This window comes from Trachypithecus francoisi, unplaced genomic scaffold, assembly GCF_009764315.1.
Source record: "Trachypithecus francoisi isolate TF-2019V2 unplaced genomic scaffold, Tfra_2.0 Lachesis_group8, whole genome shotgun sequence".
Classification (NCBI taxonomy): domain Eukaryota; kingdom Metazoa; phylum Chordata; class Mammalia; order Primates; family Cercopithecidae; genus Trachypithecus; species Trachypithecus francoisi.
Window position 1 is genome coordinate 3,389,433 of NW_022681473.1, and position 15,506 is coordinate 3,404,938.

The 15,506-nt window shown below is 45.9% G+C and overlaps 1 protein-coding gene across 4 annotated transcripts in view; it reads left to right on the top strand.

Moving 5' to 3' along the window:
* The window catches only part of SHANK2 (SH3 and multiple ankyrin repeat domains 2), a 672,941-nt gene that overhangs the window by 16,202 nt on the left and 641,233 nt on the right, over positions 1–15,506 (top strand). For all 4 annotated transcript variants that reach the window (XM_033203947.1, XM_033203946.1, XM_033203948.1 and 1 more), the window contains exon 2: positions 10,486–10,585. The gene's annotated coding sequence lies outside the window, so the exon portion shown is untranslated. The remainder of the gene's footprint in view (positions 1–10,485; positions 10,586–15,506) is intronic.

The window sequence follows — 15,506 nt, forward strand, 5'->3', positions numbered from 1 at the left end:
TTTTATAAGTTGCCTACTAGAGCCGGGCGCAAGCCAAGTGCGATCTTGGCTCACTGCAACCTCCACCTCCCAGGTTCAAGCAACTCTCCTACCTCAGCCTCTGGAGTAGCAGGGACTATAGGTGCATGCCACCACACCCAGCTAATTTTTATATTTTTAGTAGAGATGGGGTTTTACCATGTTGGCCAGGCTGGTCTAGAACTCCTGACCTCAAGTGATTTGCCAGCCTCCTCAGCCTCTCTCCAAGTGCTGGGATTACCGGCAAGAGCCACTGTGCCTGGCCTCACATTGGGTTTTGATGCTTTTACTGGTCACAGCATTTTATGGTTCAACCAGGACGCATAATGCATGTTTTAATTTTATTCCTGAATAATTTTGCACGGTGACTGTTGGTAAGCTAATTTCAGCCTGCCCTGTTGCCTTCTCTGGCCGTTGAGCTGGGGACAAGGAGAATGAGGAGTGTTCTGTGAATGGTGAGATGGGCCCCGAGCAACATCCCTCTCAGTCCGGTCCTGCCTTTCAAACAAACAGTGTTTGTGGAGGAGATGGAGGAGGCTGAGCAGGAAGAACCGAATGGCCAGCTTGGCTTCCTCCTGGTCCTGGCTCTGCCACCAGCACCTGCTGTTCTGGCCTCAGTTTTCTCAGCAGGAGAATGGGTGCATCTGTTAAAGTCACATTGCTTCTGGCACAGACGTCAGCAAAGGCAGCTGGCAGGATGGGAGATGGTGTACACCACGTGTGAGGAGAGCATGTGCCCATCTCACGGCAGCCACTCCCCACAGGCTGTGTCACGTGGACCTCAGGAGGTGGCTTCCGACAAAAACCGAAGATCGGAGGCTCTTCTGTCCCTGCTGCATGCCTGTACATGTTGGCCTTTTGCCTTTAGTGTTTTCCCCTCACTCCGTGAAGTGGATCCTGAACCCTTGTGAGGCGTTGAGAATGAGAGGTTCTTTTTATTTCCTTTATGGAGGTAAAATATACGTAACATAAAGTTAACATTTTTTTTTCCAAGATAGAGTTTTGCTCTTATTGCCCAGGCTGGAGTTCAATGGCACGGTCTTGGCTCACTGCAACCTCTGCCTCCCGGATTCAAGTGATTTTCCTGCCTCAGCCTCCCGAGTAGCTGGGATTATAGGTGCGTGTCACCATGCGGGCTAATTTTTGTATTTTTAGTAGAGATGGGGTTTCACCATGTTGGTCAGGCTGGTCTCGAACTCCTGATCTCAGGTGATTCACCTGCCCAGCCTCCCAAAGTGCTGGGATTACAGGCATGAGCCACCACGCCTGGCCTGTGCAAGAGTTTTTATAGAGCTTAATCTCCGGTACCTTCCGGAGCTCAGCAAGTAGGGCCAGAAGTTCTCACCTTCTTAGACACCTGTGTTCCTGGTGACCAGTCCCGGGGCCCCCACCCTAAGTCACCTCATTAGCATAAGCTCCAGTGGGGTCAAAAGGGACTCACTTCTGCTACTCAGGAAATTCTCAGGGTATTAGGATCTCTGTGCTGGGAACCAGGGACAAAGCCCAGTGTATTTCTTATATCACAGAGGATGATTCGTGCTGTAGCGTGGATCAGTGTCTCCTTCCTTTTTATGGCTGGAGATGCTCCGTTGTACCGTAGCTCTTGTTTCCTGTCTCCATTGTGTATTGATGGGTCTTTTGTTCTTGCTGGGTTTTGGCTATTGTAAATGGTGCTGCTGTGAACATTTGTATACACGTTTCGAACATTAGACGGGGAGGGCGTGACATTTCCTCCCTCGGTTTATGGGGTGCCTGTGGGGCAGCAGGGCCACCCAGCCATGCTCATCCAGTGCCTGGGACTCCGGAATGAGTGTGGCCACTCATCCCCCCTTGACAGAAGAGGACGCAGACTTAGCTTGAATGTGGGCAGTTGGGAAGTCATGGAGGGGGCTGGGGTCAGGCAGGGTGGGCTGCTCCAGAGACCAGGCCCCTGCTTTGTGGCACCTTCCAGAAAAGGGGCCCAAGGCTCAGGCAGGCTGGGTCTGGCTGCTTACAGACAGGCCCCCCGAATTGGAGTCCAGCACGTGGAGGACCAGTCTGTGGGGGGCATTTCCTTTGAGTCACAGAGCTGTTTCAGAACTCCTCACAAGGATGGTTTCCATCTCTGCAAGAGTGATGAGCACTTCCAAATATAGATGCGCATCTGCGGGCTAACATTTGTTTGTTTGTTTGTTTGTTTATTTATTTATTTATGAGACGAGTCTTGCTCTGTCACCCAGGCTGGAGTGCAATGGCATGATCTTGGCTCACTGCAACCTCTGCCTCCTGGGTTCAACCAGTTCTCCTGCTTCAGCCTCCCGAGTAGCTGGGATTACAGGCACGTGCTACCACACCTGGCTGATTTTGTATTATTATTATTATTTTTTTTAGTAGAGGTAGAGTTTCACCATGTTGGCTAGGCTGGTCTTGAATTCCTCATCTCATGATCCACCCGCCTCGGCCTCTCAAAGTGCTAGGATTACAGGCATGAGCCACCATGCCCGGCCCTGTTTATTTATTTATGGAGACGAGTCTGGCTCTGTCTTAGTGGCATGATCTTGGCTCACTGCAGCCTCTGCCTCCTGGGTTCAAGCAATTCTCCTGCCTCAGCCTCCTGAGAAGCTGGAATTACAGACACGCACCAATACACCCAGCTAATTTTTGTACTTTTAGTAGAGATGGGGTTTTGCCATGTTGGCCAGGCTGGTCTTGAACTCCTGACTTCAAGTGATCCTCCCGTCTCAGCCTCCTAAAGTGCTGGGATTACAGGCATGAACCACTGTGTCCGGCCTGCAGGCCAACGATTTAAATAGTTCAGTAATTTAGTTATTCGCTGTTGGGGGAAGGAGCATCCTTCTTTAATGGATGTCGTTAAAATTTTCTAGAACCCAGTTGCAGATTTCTTAGAGAATTTGTTGAGATATAATTTACATACCATTGTGATTCACCCTTTGAAAACGTGCAGTACCATGTTTTTTTAGTAAATTAGGGGGATTGTGCAATCATCAGAGTCGATTCAGGAACATTTTCATCCCCCCAATAAGGACCCCCAAACCATCAACCTTGCTCCCTGCCTCCAGTCTTCCCTCCTCTTTTCAGCCCCTGACAATGACTCACCTGCCTTCCATCTCGGGGGGTTTGCCCGTTCTGAGCATTGCATATAAGTGGAATCATGCCAAGTGAGATCCTTTGTGACTGGCTTCTTTCGTTTAGCATCGTGTTACCGACGTTCCTCCGTGTTGTAGCCTGGGTCAGGCCTTTCTTCTTTTTGATGACTGAATCATGTTCCATTTTAAGGCTGGACCACAATGCGTTTAGGGATGTTTGGGTTACCTCCTCAGGGATGTTTGGGTTACCTCCACTTTTGAGCTGTTATGAGGGATGCTGCCATGAACATTCATATACACTTCTTTTTTTTTTGGTAGACATGGAGTCTCCTGTACTGCAGGCTGACTTCAAACTCCTGGGCTCAAGCCACCCTCCCATTCCGGCCCCTCAAAGTGCTGGGATTACAGGTGTGAGCCGCTGTGGCTGGCCCGCATGTTTTTGTGTGGACGCATGTTTCATTATTTTTAGTTGTATGCCTAGGAACATTGCTGTCTCTTATTGAAACTGTGTGAAAGTTTTGTCCTTTTGTTTTCCACAATGTACTTTTAAAAAGACTTAAAATTTTTACAGTTAACCTTTGAACCATGTAGAGGTTAGGGGTTCCAACTCCCACACAGTCCAAAGTCCAGGTATAACTTGTGACTGCCCCAAAACGTAACTACTGATAGCCTACTATTGACTGGAAACCTTACAGATAACATAAACAGTCCATTAACACATGTTTTGTATGTTATATAAACAAATAACCTTACTTTAAATAAACTAGAGAAAAGAACATGTTACTAAGAGAATCATAAAGAAGAGACAATATATTCACTCCTCATTGAGTGGAAGTGGATCGTAGTAAAGGTCTTCATCTGCATGATCTTCATGTTGAGTGGGCTGAGGAGGAAGAGGGGGGGGGGAAGAGAGGAGGAGGAGGAGGAAAAGGGGTTGGTCTTGCTGTCTCGGTGTGGCAGAGGTGGGAGAATATCCACGTGTAAGGGACTTGTGAAGTTCAAACCTGTGTTGCTTAAGGGCCAACTGTATTTTTAAGATAATTGCAGTTGTAAGAAATAGTACAGAGATATACGCCGTTTACCCCCATAGTCTCGTCCTGGGATGGTATGATAGCATCACGGCCGGGATGCTGATGTGGACACGGTCGAGATTCAAATGCCGTCCACACCAGGACCCCTCACGGTGCCTTTTTATGGCCTGATCCACTTCCTTCCGCCCCTACTTGCTCCATAAGCCCTGGTAACCACTCATCTGTTCTCCATCTCTGTAATTTTGTCGTTTCAATAATTATACAGAAATGGAATCACACAGTAAGTAACCTTTTGGGACTGGCTTTCCCCTCCTTGGTCAGCACAACTTCCTAGAGATTCACCCAGGTCTTGTGTATCAAAAGTTCTTCCCTTTTTATTGCTGAGTAATGTTCCATGGTGTGGATGTATCCGTTTGTTTAACCATTGAGCTTCTGAAGGCCATCTGGGTGGTTTGCAGTTTTTGGCTATTACGAATAAAGCTGCTATAAATGTTAGTGTATAGGTTTCTTTCTTTCTTTCTTTTTTTTTTTTTTCCCCTTGAAGACACCTGGCCCTGTCACCCAGGCTGGAGTGCAGTGGCATGATCTTGGCTCACTGCAACCTCTGTCTCCCCGGCTTAAGCCATCCTCCCATCTCAGTCTCCCAAGTAGCTGAAGCTACAGGTGCATACCACCATGCCCAGCTAGTGTATGTATTTTTAGTAGAGACTGGGTTTCGCTACCTTGACCAGGCAGGTCTTGAACTCCTGGGGTCAAAGTGATTCACCTGCCTTGGCCTCCCAAGGTACTGGTATTATAGGTGTGAGCCACTGCACCCAGCCCATAAACATAAGTCTGAATTTCTCTGGGACGTATGCCCAGGAGCGTGGTTTTTCAGTCACATGAGAGTTACATATTTAGGTTTTTAAGGAGCTGCTACACTGTTTTCTGTAATGGCTATACCATTTTGTATTTCCACCAGCAATGTGCAAGATCCAGGTTTTCCATCAGCAATGTGATTCTTTATTTTCTCACTAGCAATTAGTGTCACCATTTTTCATTCTAGCTGTTTTGATAGGTGTATGGTCACATTTTGTTTTATTTGCGTTTCTTTAATAGCTGGTGTGTTGAGCGTCTTTTCATGTGCTTATTTACCATCTGTATATCCTCCTGGAAAATGTCTTTTTCTATCTTTTGCTGTTTTAATTGGATTGTCATTTTGTTTGTTTGCTTGTTTGTTTTACTGTTGAACTTTGAGAGTTCTTTATTCTAGACACGAATTATTTGTTAAATATGTGGTTTGCAGACATTTTTCTCCCACTCTGTGGTTTGTGTTTTTCTCCTTTCAGCAGGTCTTTCTCAGAGCAAAAGTTTTTAATTTGGATGAGAACTTATTTGTCAATATTTTTGTCTGTGGATTGTGCTTTTTACATTAGGTCTATGAACTCGTTTCCTGGCTCTAGATCCTGAAGATTTTCTCCCATTTTTTCTAAGAGTTTTAGTTTTGTATTTTACCTGTAAATTCACGATTCATTTTGAATTACTTTTTGTACAAGGCAAGACACTTAGGTTGATATTCATTGTTTTGCTGATGGATGTCCAATTGTTTCAGCATCGTTTGTTGAAAAGACAATCCCTCCTCCATTGAGTGGCTTTTGCACCTTCATCAGCAATCAGTTGGGCATATTTGTGTGGGTTTTTTCTGGACTCTGTGTTGAGTTATATTGCTATGTGCCTGTCCCTCCACCAGAACCACACAGCTTTGATTACTGTACTGTATAATAAATCTTGAAGCTGAGTATATTGATTCCTCCCCCCCTTTTTTTTTTTTTTGCAGATGGTTTTAGTTTTTCTAGTTCTTTTGCCTTTCCATATACTTTTTTTTTTTTTTTTTTTAAAGTCACAGTCTCTCCCTGTTGCCCAGGTTGGAGGCTGGAGTGCAGTGGCGTGATCTCAACTCACTACAACCTCTGCCTCCCAGGTTCAAGGAATTCTCCTGCCTCAGCCTCCCAAGAAGCTGGGATTACAGGTGCATACCACCACACCTGGCTAATTTTTTGTATTTTTAGTAGAGACGGGGTTTCACTGTGTTGGCCAGGCTAGTCTTGAACTCCTGACCTCAAGTGATCCACCTGCCTTGGCCTCCCAAAATGCTGAATAATCTTGTCTATATCTACAAAAAAGTTTTGCTGGAATTTTGACTGGAATTGTGTTCATCATCATCACCTGCACGTCAGTTTGGGAAGAATTGACATTCTGACCATATTGGGTCTTCCCATCCATGAACAGGGTATATCTCTCAGTGTTTTTAGATCTTTGGTTTGTTTTCATCAGTGTTGCATAGCTTTCAGCATACAGTTCCTGAACGTGTATTGTTAGGTTTATTCCTATTTCTTTTTTCTTTTTTTTTGAGATGGAGTCTCACTCTGTCACCAGGCTGGAGTACAGTGGTACAATCTTGGCCTACTGCAACCTTCACCTGTCAGGTTCAAACGATTCTCCTGCCTCAGCCTTTCGAGTAGCTGGGATTACTGGTGCCTGCCACAATGCTCAGCTAATTTTTGTATTTTTAGTATAGATGAGGTTTCACCATGTTGGCCAGGCTGCCTTGAACTCCTGACCTCAGGTGATCCACTGCCTCGGTCTCCCAAAATGGTGGGATTACAGGCGTGAGCCACCACACCCAGTCTGTAATCTTTTTATGCTCACTTTCTCTGGCTTTGGTTATCAGGGTAGTACTTGCTTCATAAAATAAGAAATGTTCTCTCCTATTCTACTTTCTGGAAGAAATTGTGTAGAATTAGTATTAATTATTCTTTAAGCATTTCATAGAATTCTCCGGTGAACTCATTTAGGTTTAAAGATTTCTTTTTCTCGAAAAAACTGGAGTTTAAAAATTATGAATTCAGTTCCCTTAATAGTTGTAGGAAATGATTCAAATTACCTTTTACAAATTGGGCAAGGTGAAGTAGTTTGTATTTCTTGAATAATTGCTTTATTTCATCTACATTGTCAAGTTTTTGTGTGTAGAGCTGATTTAGTATTCCTTTAGTATCTTTTTGATGTCTGCAGGGTCTTTAATGGTGTCTCCTATTTAATTCCTGGTATTAGTAATTTGTGTTGTCTTTTTTCTTTGTCAGTCTTGTTAGAGTTTCGTCAATTGCATTGACTTTTACAAAGAGCCAGCTTATTGTTTCACTGGTTTTTCTGTTGTTACTCTGTTTCCTGTTCATTTTTTCCCACTTATATGTTTATTATTTTCTTCCTTCTGCTTGCTTTGGGTTTGTTTGGCTCTCCTTTTGCTAGCTTCTTGAGGTAGGAACTTAGAATTTGATTTGAGATTATTCTTCTTTTCCAATATATGCCATAAATTTCACGAACACTTGAAAAGAATGTGAATTCTGCTGTACTACGGTGGAGGCAAGTTCTACAACTATCACTTTGATCTTGTTGATTGATCATATTACTGAGTTCTTCTGTATCCTTGCTGATTTTCCTGTCTTATTCTATCAATTGTGGAGAAAGGCTTGTTAAAGTTGTATTCAGTTGTAAGTGTGGATTTATGTCTTCTTTCTTCAGTTCTATCCATTTTTGCTTCATGTATTTTGCTCTTCTGTTGTTTGGTACATACACATTTAGAATTACTGTGTCTTCTTGGTGGAGTCCTCTCTTATTATGTAATGTTCTCTTTGTGGTATTTTCCTTGCCTTGAAGTCTATTTTATCTAATATTAACATAGCCATGATTGCTTTCTTTTGACTTATCTTCGTATAAGGTATCTTATTCCATCCTTTTACTTTCATCCTACCTATGTCATTACATTTCAAGCAAATTTTTATAGATCTTATTTAATTGTAGCTTGTAAAATCTACTCTGCCAATCTCTGTCTTTTAACTGGTGTATTTTGACCATTTACATTTAATGCAATTATTGGTACATTAGGCCTTACATTTGTTATTTCAGGTTTTCATTTTTCTATTTTTTCCTGCCTTCTTGTGGGTTATTTGAACATTTTTGAACATTTTTTAGGGTTCCATTTTGTTTATGTGTATATCTCTTTGCATAGCTTTCTAAGTGGTTGCTCTGGGTATTATATCACGTATACTTTATCATCTATTGTGATACCAGTTTGAGTAAAATATGCAATCTTCTTTTATGTCTCTTTACCCTTCTCCATTTATAAATGTTCAATATTTGCTCTATACATTTAGAACCAGATCAGATTGTGTTGTAATTTTTGTTTCAACCATCAAATATAATCTATAAAACTCGAGAAGGAAGCCTATTATATTTACCAAACTTTTGCTTACCATACTCCTTTTTCCTTCCTAATGTTCTAAAACTCCATCTTTTATTATTATTATTTTGTTTAGAAAGGTTTCTTTTTAGCTATTCTTTTAGAATAGGTCTGCCAGTGCCAAATTTCCTTAGTTTCTTTTCATCTGAGACTATCTTAATTTTCCCTTCATTCTTACAGGATATTTTTGTTGGTATAGAATTATGAATTGAGAGTTCTTTTCTTTCATCACTTGAAAATTACTGTGCCACTTTCTTTTGGTCTCCACAGTTTCTGATGAGAAATGTAAGTATTACTTTTCTCTGCCTGTTTTCAATATTTTTTCTTCGTTATTAGTTTTCGGAAATTTAATTCTCATGTATATTGGTGTGAATTTTCTTGGGTTTGTCCTATTTGGGATTCATTCAGCTTCTGGAATCTGTAGGCTTATATCTCTCACCAAATTTGGGATATTTTGGGTACTTTTTTCAGACCCTCCCTCTCTTGTCTCTCCTTCTGACATTTCAAGCATTTAAAGTTAGGTATTTTATTATTGCCCCGTAACTCCCTGAGACTCTATTTATTTATTTTCAGTCTGTTTCACTCTATTGTTTAGTTGGGGTAATGTCTATTGTTCTGTCTTCCAGTTCACTGATTATTTCCTCTGTCCCCTCCATTCTGCTGTTGAGTCCATCCACTGAGTCTTTTATTTCAGTTATTGTATTCTTTAGTTCTATCGTTTTCCTTTCTTTTTTTTTTTTTTTGTAAGATGGATTTTGACTCTTGTTGCCCATGGTCTGGAGTGCAGTGGCATGATCTTGGCTCACTGCAACCTCTGCCTCCTGGGTCCAGGTGATTCTCCTGCCTCAGCCTCCTGAGTAGCTGGGATTACAGGTGCCCACTACCACACCCAGCTAATTTTTGTATTTTTAGTAGAGATGGGGTTTAGGCATGTTGGCCAGGCTGGTCTCGAACTTCTGACCTTGAGTGATCCACACACCTCGGCCTCCCAAAGTGCTGGGATTACAGGCATGAGTCACCGCGCCCAGCCAGTTCTATCATTTTCACTTGATTCTTTTTTATATCTTTGGTGAGATGTTCTGCTTCTTTGGTGAGGCTTTCTGTTATTTCTTCTGTTTCTAGCATGTTCATAATTGTTCGTGGAAGCATTTATCATGGTTGCTTTCAACTCTTTGCCAGATCATTCTGACATCTCTGTCACCTCTATGTTGGCATCAATTGATTTTACTTTTTCAGTTTGAAATCTTCCTCAACCTTGGTTTGATGGGTGATTTTCTATTGAAACTTGGACATTTTTGTATTATGTTATGAGACTTTGAGTCTTACTTAAACCTTTTTTCATCAGCTAACTTTTCCTGATGCCAGTTCCACCAGGGAAGGTGGAAAGGGGTGTCACCTCATTACTGACAGGTGCTATAGAAATCCAGGCTCCTCATGCTGCCTGTACTAATGCCAGAGTGAAAGGAGGATTTGTTACTGCCTGGTGGGGATGAATGTGCCAGCTCCTTCCTTTGGTCTATTTGATGCCATCCTGGCAGGGATTTGGTGCCTCATGGCCACACAGGGTAGAAATCTAGACTCCCTTCTTGGCCTTTGCTGCTGTGGGTGGGGCTGAGGTCACAGATTTTTCTGCAGTGTCTGGCTGGAATAGACCTGTTGTCTAAATGTATTGCCCTGTTAGCTGCCACTTTCCCAGTCTTTCGACTAAAGAGAACACGCTTTTGTTGTGGTATTGTTCCTGCTCCTGTTGATTTTCTGGGTTGCTGGCTTACTCAGCACCATGTCTGGGATGTATGAGGCAAGAAGAAAACCCAGAGAGCTCACACCATGTCCCTGGCTGGTCTGCCTTCTCTCCACCTTGAGGAGCATTATGTTTGTTTTATATACACCATCCTGAGTGTTAGTTGTGCTTTGTGTGAGGAATAGGGAAAAATGTGTCTACTCCATCTGCCCGGAAGCAGAAGTTTGATCCCTGGTTTTTAGCTCAGAAATATCAGAATCTGCATGAGGTTTTCACACGTGCCTCTCAACAGTCTCTGTCTGACCATGCCCTGGTCTCTTTGTCTCTCCACAGGTCTGGAAATCTCTCCAGGCACCCTGCTTCGGGCCCCTAGAACACAGACAGTTCCTGCTTTAAGAGGCCATCTGTGGGGCTCAGTCTGCCAACACCTCTGGTGAGTTATAACATTTTCCCCTGTGCTTGTTAACCTGCAAGCCAGTGGCCACTGTCTGGTTTGGTCCACCTCCCCACCTTTGCACTGTGGCCAGGGGACTTTCAGTTTCTTGTTGTCAGGCCCTGTGTGCCCTGTGCTTGTGTTTGGGTGGGAAGAGGGTGGATGACATTGTCCTTGGTGGCCCTCTTGTGTGACCTTGTGGGGTATGAAAGGGACTATGCCTCTGGCTTCTGGACTGTGCTCTGAGCTGTCCTCACCAGTGTGCCCATGCCAGACCCAGTCAAGGTGGCTGCAGACAGATGAGTGGTGCAGGCGCTTCCAGCTCCTCTCCATCATTTTCACATGAACGGGGGTGTGCCTGGTGGTGTCCACATGCAGGGAAGGGTGCACCGAAGCCCAGGCCTGTGTGCTCTGCAGAGGCCTGAGCGTGGGCTGGTGCTCAGGGGCCCTTTTCTTGAGTAGCCTCCTCTGTGCCTTGCTGGTATCACCTCACCTGTAATGTACTTAAAGGCCCCGTCTGCTGAATATCTTATCAACGTTGACCCTGACTACCACCAACTTTATGTAGAAAGTGACATTACCACCATTTTCAGTGAGGACACAGGCTCTCAGCAGTTAGATACTTGGTCATGGTCACATGGGTATTGAGTGGCTGAATCCAGCTTGGCTGACCGCACACTGGGCTCCTGCTGGTACAGGACCCTGCCTCCTGGCATGGCCTTGTATGCCAGGGGCCATAAAGACAAATCTGTATGGTCCAGTGCCCCATGGGCAATTTCTCAGTCCTCCTGAGCTGTCCTCACCAGCGTGCCCATGCCAGACCCAGTCGGTGTGGGTGCAGACAGATGAGTGGTACAGGCGCTTCCAGCTCCTCTCCGTCATTTTCACGTGGATGGGGGTGTGCCTGGTGGTACCCACGTGCAGGGAAGGGCCTCTGAGCTGCATGGGCCTGCCCAAGAAGCTGTGTCAGATATGCTTTCCTAATTGTGTGCACCATGAGATCTTAATACCGTGGAAGTGCCATACAGTCATCACTCAGCACCCAAAGGGGATTGGTTCCCGGACCTCCCGTGAATACCGAAGTCCATGGATGCTCAAGTCCCTGATTTCATATGGTGCAGTATTTGCATATAACCGAAGTACTTTCTCTCATACACTTTAAAACATCTCCAGATCATGTATGATACCTCAACGATGTAAATGATATGTAAATGGTTGCTATACTGTGTTGTTTAGGGAACAATGACGAGAAAAAAAGTCTGTACGTGTTCGGTACAGATGCAGCTAAAAAGTATTTCCAATGTGTGCGTGGTTGGTTGAATGCAGCGAAACAGAAGCCATGCACATGGAAGGCTATTTAGGTGCCGATTGTGTATCTCTGCTTCACCCTCCACCACCCCACGAGAATGCACACGCTGGGGTCCTAAACACAGCAGGCAGGAGCGGAATGTCAGAGTCACAGCCCCATGCAGGACTACCCTGGTCCTGGTCACCATCGCAGTTGGGCGGCCTCACCTGCCTGGTTTTCCTGTCTCCAGCTCCACAGCTCACCAATCCTGTCTGAAATCCAGTCGGACTCTCTCCCTCCCCGTGTTCAGGCCCTTCTCTGTACCCGCGCGTCCCTCCAAGTCTCTGAGTGCCCTCTCAGCCTCTGCTGTCATTCTGCTCCCAGCTATGGACAAGTGTCCTCCTGGGTGGAGGGATGGTGACACCGCTCCGTGGAGGGTACTTCTGCCTTCCCTGGCTGTCTTGGCCGAGGGCTGGGTCTGCATCCTCCACAGCCCCCTTGTCTCTGGCCAATGCTGCGTACGTGTCCCTTGTGCAGAAGCACTGGCCTGGTACACGGTTCCTGATCGAAAGCTGTCACAAGGATGCATATGAGAACGTGTGACCCTGCTGGAAAAGGTGGTCCACCCCTTTATCCTAGAGCAGGAGCAGAGAGGGAAGGACATTAGTGCCTGTCCACCTGGGAAGGAGCACGTGTCCCTGCAGGCCCAGGTTTGAGCCATTAAGATGTTGTCAGCAGTCAGCTGCCTTTGGCTTCCTCGGAGCTTGGAGGGACTTGCCATTTATTCATTCTCTCTCCCGGGGCTGGGGCAGAGCTAAAACCCGTGGTGTGCATGCACTTCTGCCTTTAGAAGGTGCCTGCATCTGGCCAGCTGGGACTCGGTTCGCAGCTGGGACCTGTCTCCCTGCAACTCCCTTCTTAGCTCCTCCGGGAGCTTCGTGAGAAAGGAACACTTGGGCGGTTGGATTGGGCTTTTGCTTCCCACTGGGAGCCTGTCTGTCGGGAGCTGCCGTTGGCTCTCAGGTGTTGGGGAGCGCTTGCTTCCGGAGCAGCAGCCCTGCAACCCTGGCGGCTGTGATTAAAGGGAATGAGAGAATGAAAAGCCAGTCTGGGCAACTCGTGAAGGCCAGGAGTGAATTTGTTTTAGTTCTGTTTTTCTGGCCAGGGTACTTTCAGCCACACCATTGGTGACCTCGGGACAGGGGAGCCGTGCTGCTTTCTGGGAAGATCAGTCCCCTCGGCTGGAGGCAGGGTGGTAGGGTGGGGCGGGGTAGGTGAGGTTTTCCTTTTGGGGATGTCAGTGCTCTGGGAGGCCCAGGTGGTCCTGGTCCTGGTGCAGGGAAGGGTGAGGCAGAATCACTGACCCGGCCACGCTCACCTGGGCGCTTCTCTCTCCAGCGGCTTCTCCTGCTTCCTCAGGTGTCCCAGTTCCACCCTAACAGGAGCCACCAAGGGACCCTGCTCCTCAATGGCTCTCCCGATGTCCTCAGACCCCCATTCATCACGAACATTGTTGTGTGGCCACCTCACGCCCCCATGCCATGGCTGCAGCGTCATTTTACAGTGGAGACTCCCAGCGCCTAAGCACCTGCGTTACATCCTGGGTTTCTAGCCTTGTCTACTGATCACCTCCCCTTGCTGCTCAGAAAAAAACAAACAAACGGAAAATTACCCTGGAGGGGTAATTAGTGGCAGAAGGGTTCCACTTAGCAGTAATGGAATTAACTGACAATGTTGCAATTCTCATTGACTGTTGAAGAGGCTAGATTAGATGAATTTGAAGATTTGGCTTTTCCTGAGGTGTTCTTTGCTATTGTCTCAAATTATATTTTCCACTTGTTGGTGTAATCAGACACCTAATGATTAATGACGTGACCCGAGAGGATATGCTCCAGGGGACCCTCCTGGATGGGGAAACAGGGTATCAAGCGGCATTTGCCAGGGCAGGATTGGGGCGAGGACCCTGTCCTCTGTAACTGTGCTCTGGCCACCGTCTCCTGCTGGGCACCCACTGCCTTGTGCCCAACCAGAAACTGGCAGACTGTGGTGCAAGGGTCCATTCCTGCTCATTGCTTGTTTTTGTAAATGAAATTTTGTTTTTATTTTAAAAGTCTTAGCAAGATACACATAATACAGAATTTACCATCTTCATCTTTTTATTTATTTATTTTTTTGAGACAGAGTCTCGCTCTGTTGCCCAGGTTGGAGTGTAGTGGAGCGATCTCGGCTCACTGCAGCCTCCGCTTCCGGTCTCAAGCATTTCTCCTGCCTCAGCCTCCCAAGTAGCTGGGATTATAGGCACCCGCCACCACGCCTGGTTAATTTTTGTATTTTTAGTGGAGACGGGGTTTCACCATGTTGGCCAGGCTGGTCTTGAACTTGTGACCTCAAGGGATCCACCTGCCTCGGCCTTCCAAAGTGCTGGGATTTTAGGCATGAGCCACCGTGCCTGGCCCATCTTCACCATTTTTAAAGTGTGCTGTTCAGTGGCATTAAGCACATTTATGTGGCTGTGCAACCACCAACCGTCTCCAGAACTTTTTGGTCTTCCCAAACTGAAACTGTGTCCCCATTGAACCCTCCCTCCCCATTCCTCTTCCCCAGCCCCTGGCAACCCCCATTCAACTTTCTGTCTCCACGGATTTGCCCACTTGAGGAACCTCATGGGAGCGGGATCACGTGAGATTGGTCCTTTTGTGCCTGACTTCTTTCACTTAGTGTAATGTCCTCCAGCGCCATCCATGTTGTAGCATGTACTGGAACTTCATTTCTTTTTAAGCCTAAGCAATACTCCTTCTGGGAATGGACCGCCCCTTGTTTACGCGTTCAGCCGGTGGTGGACACTGGGTGGCTTCCACCTTTTGGCTGTTGTGAATAGTGCTCTGTGAACGTAGGTGTGCGGATATATCTCCTCGAAATATCCCCCCATTCTTTCCGGCATATACCTACCCCCAGAAGTGGGATGGCTGCTTCTTATAGTTTTTTTATGTTTAATTTTTGAAGAAACTGCCATACTGTTTTCCACAGCGGTTCCACTATTTTACATTCCCACCAGCAAGGCTCAGGGGTTCCCATTTCCCTACGTCCTTGCCAACCCTTGTATTTTGTTTTTTTGTTTTTGTTTGGAGACAGGGTCTCACTCTATCACCCAGGTCTCACTCTGTCACAATAAGGCCCACTGCAGCCTCGGCCTCCCAGGCCCAAGCAATCCTTCTTTCCATCTCGGCCTCCTGAGTAGTTGGGACCACAGGCATGCGCCATCGTGCCTGGCTAATTTTTTAATTTTTTTCTAGAGTTTGCGGGGGGGTCTTACTATGTTGTCCAGGCTGGTCTTGAACTCCTGAGCTCAAGCAATTCACCCACCTCAGTTTCCCCAAGTGCTGGAATTACAGGTGTGAGCCACCACACCTGGCCTGTTTTTGTTTTTGTAAATTTTTAATTTAATTATTTTTTTGAGATGAAGTCTCGCTCTGTTGCCCAGGCTAGAGTGCAGTGGTGTGATCTCAGCTCACTGCAACCTCTGCCTCCCGGGTTCGAGTGATTGTCCTGCCTCAGCCTACCAAATAGCTGAGATTACAGGCACCCACCACCATGCCTGGATAATTATTTTATTTTATTTGTTTAGTAGAGACA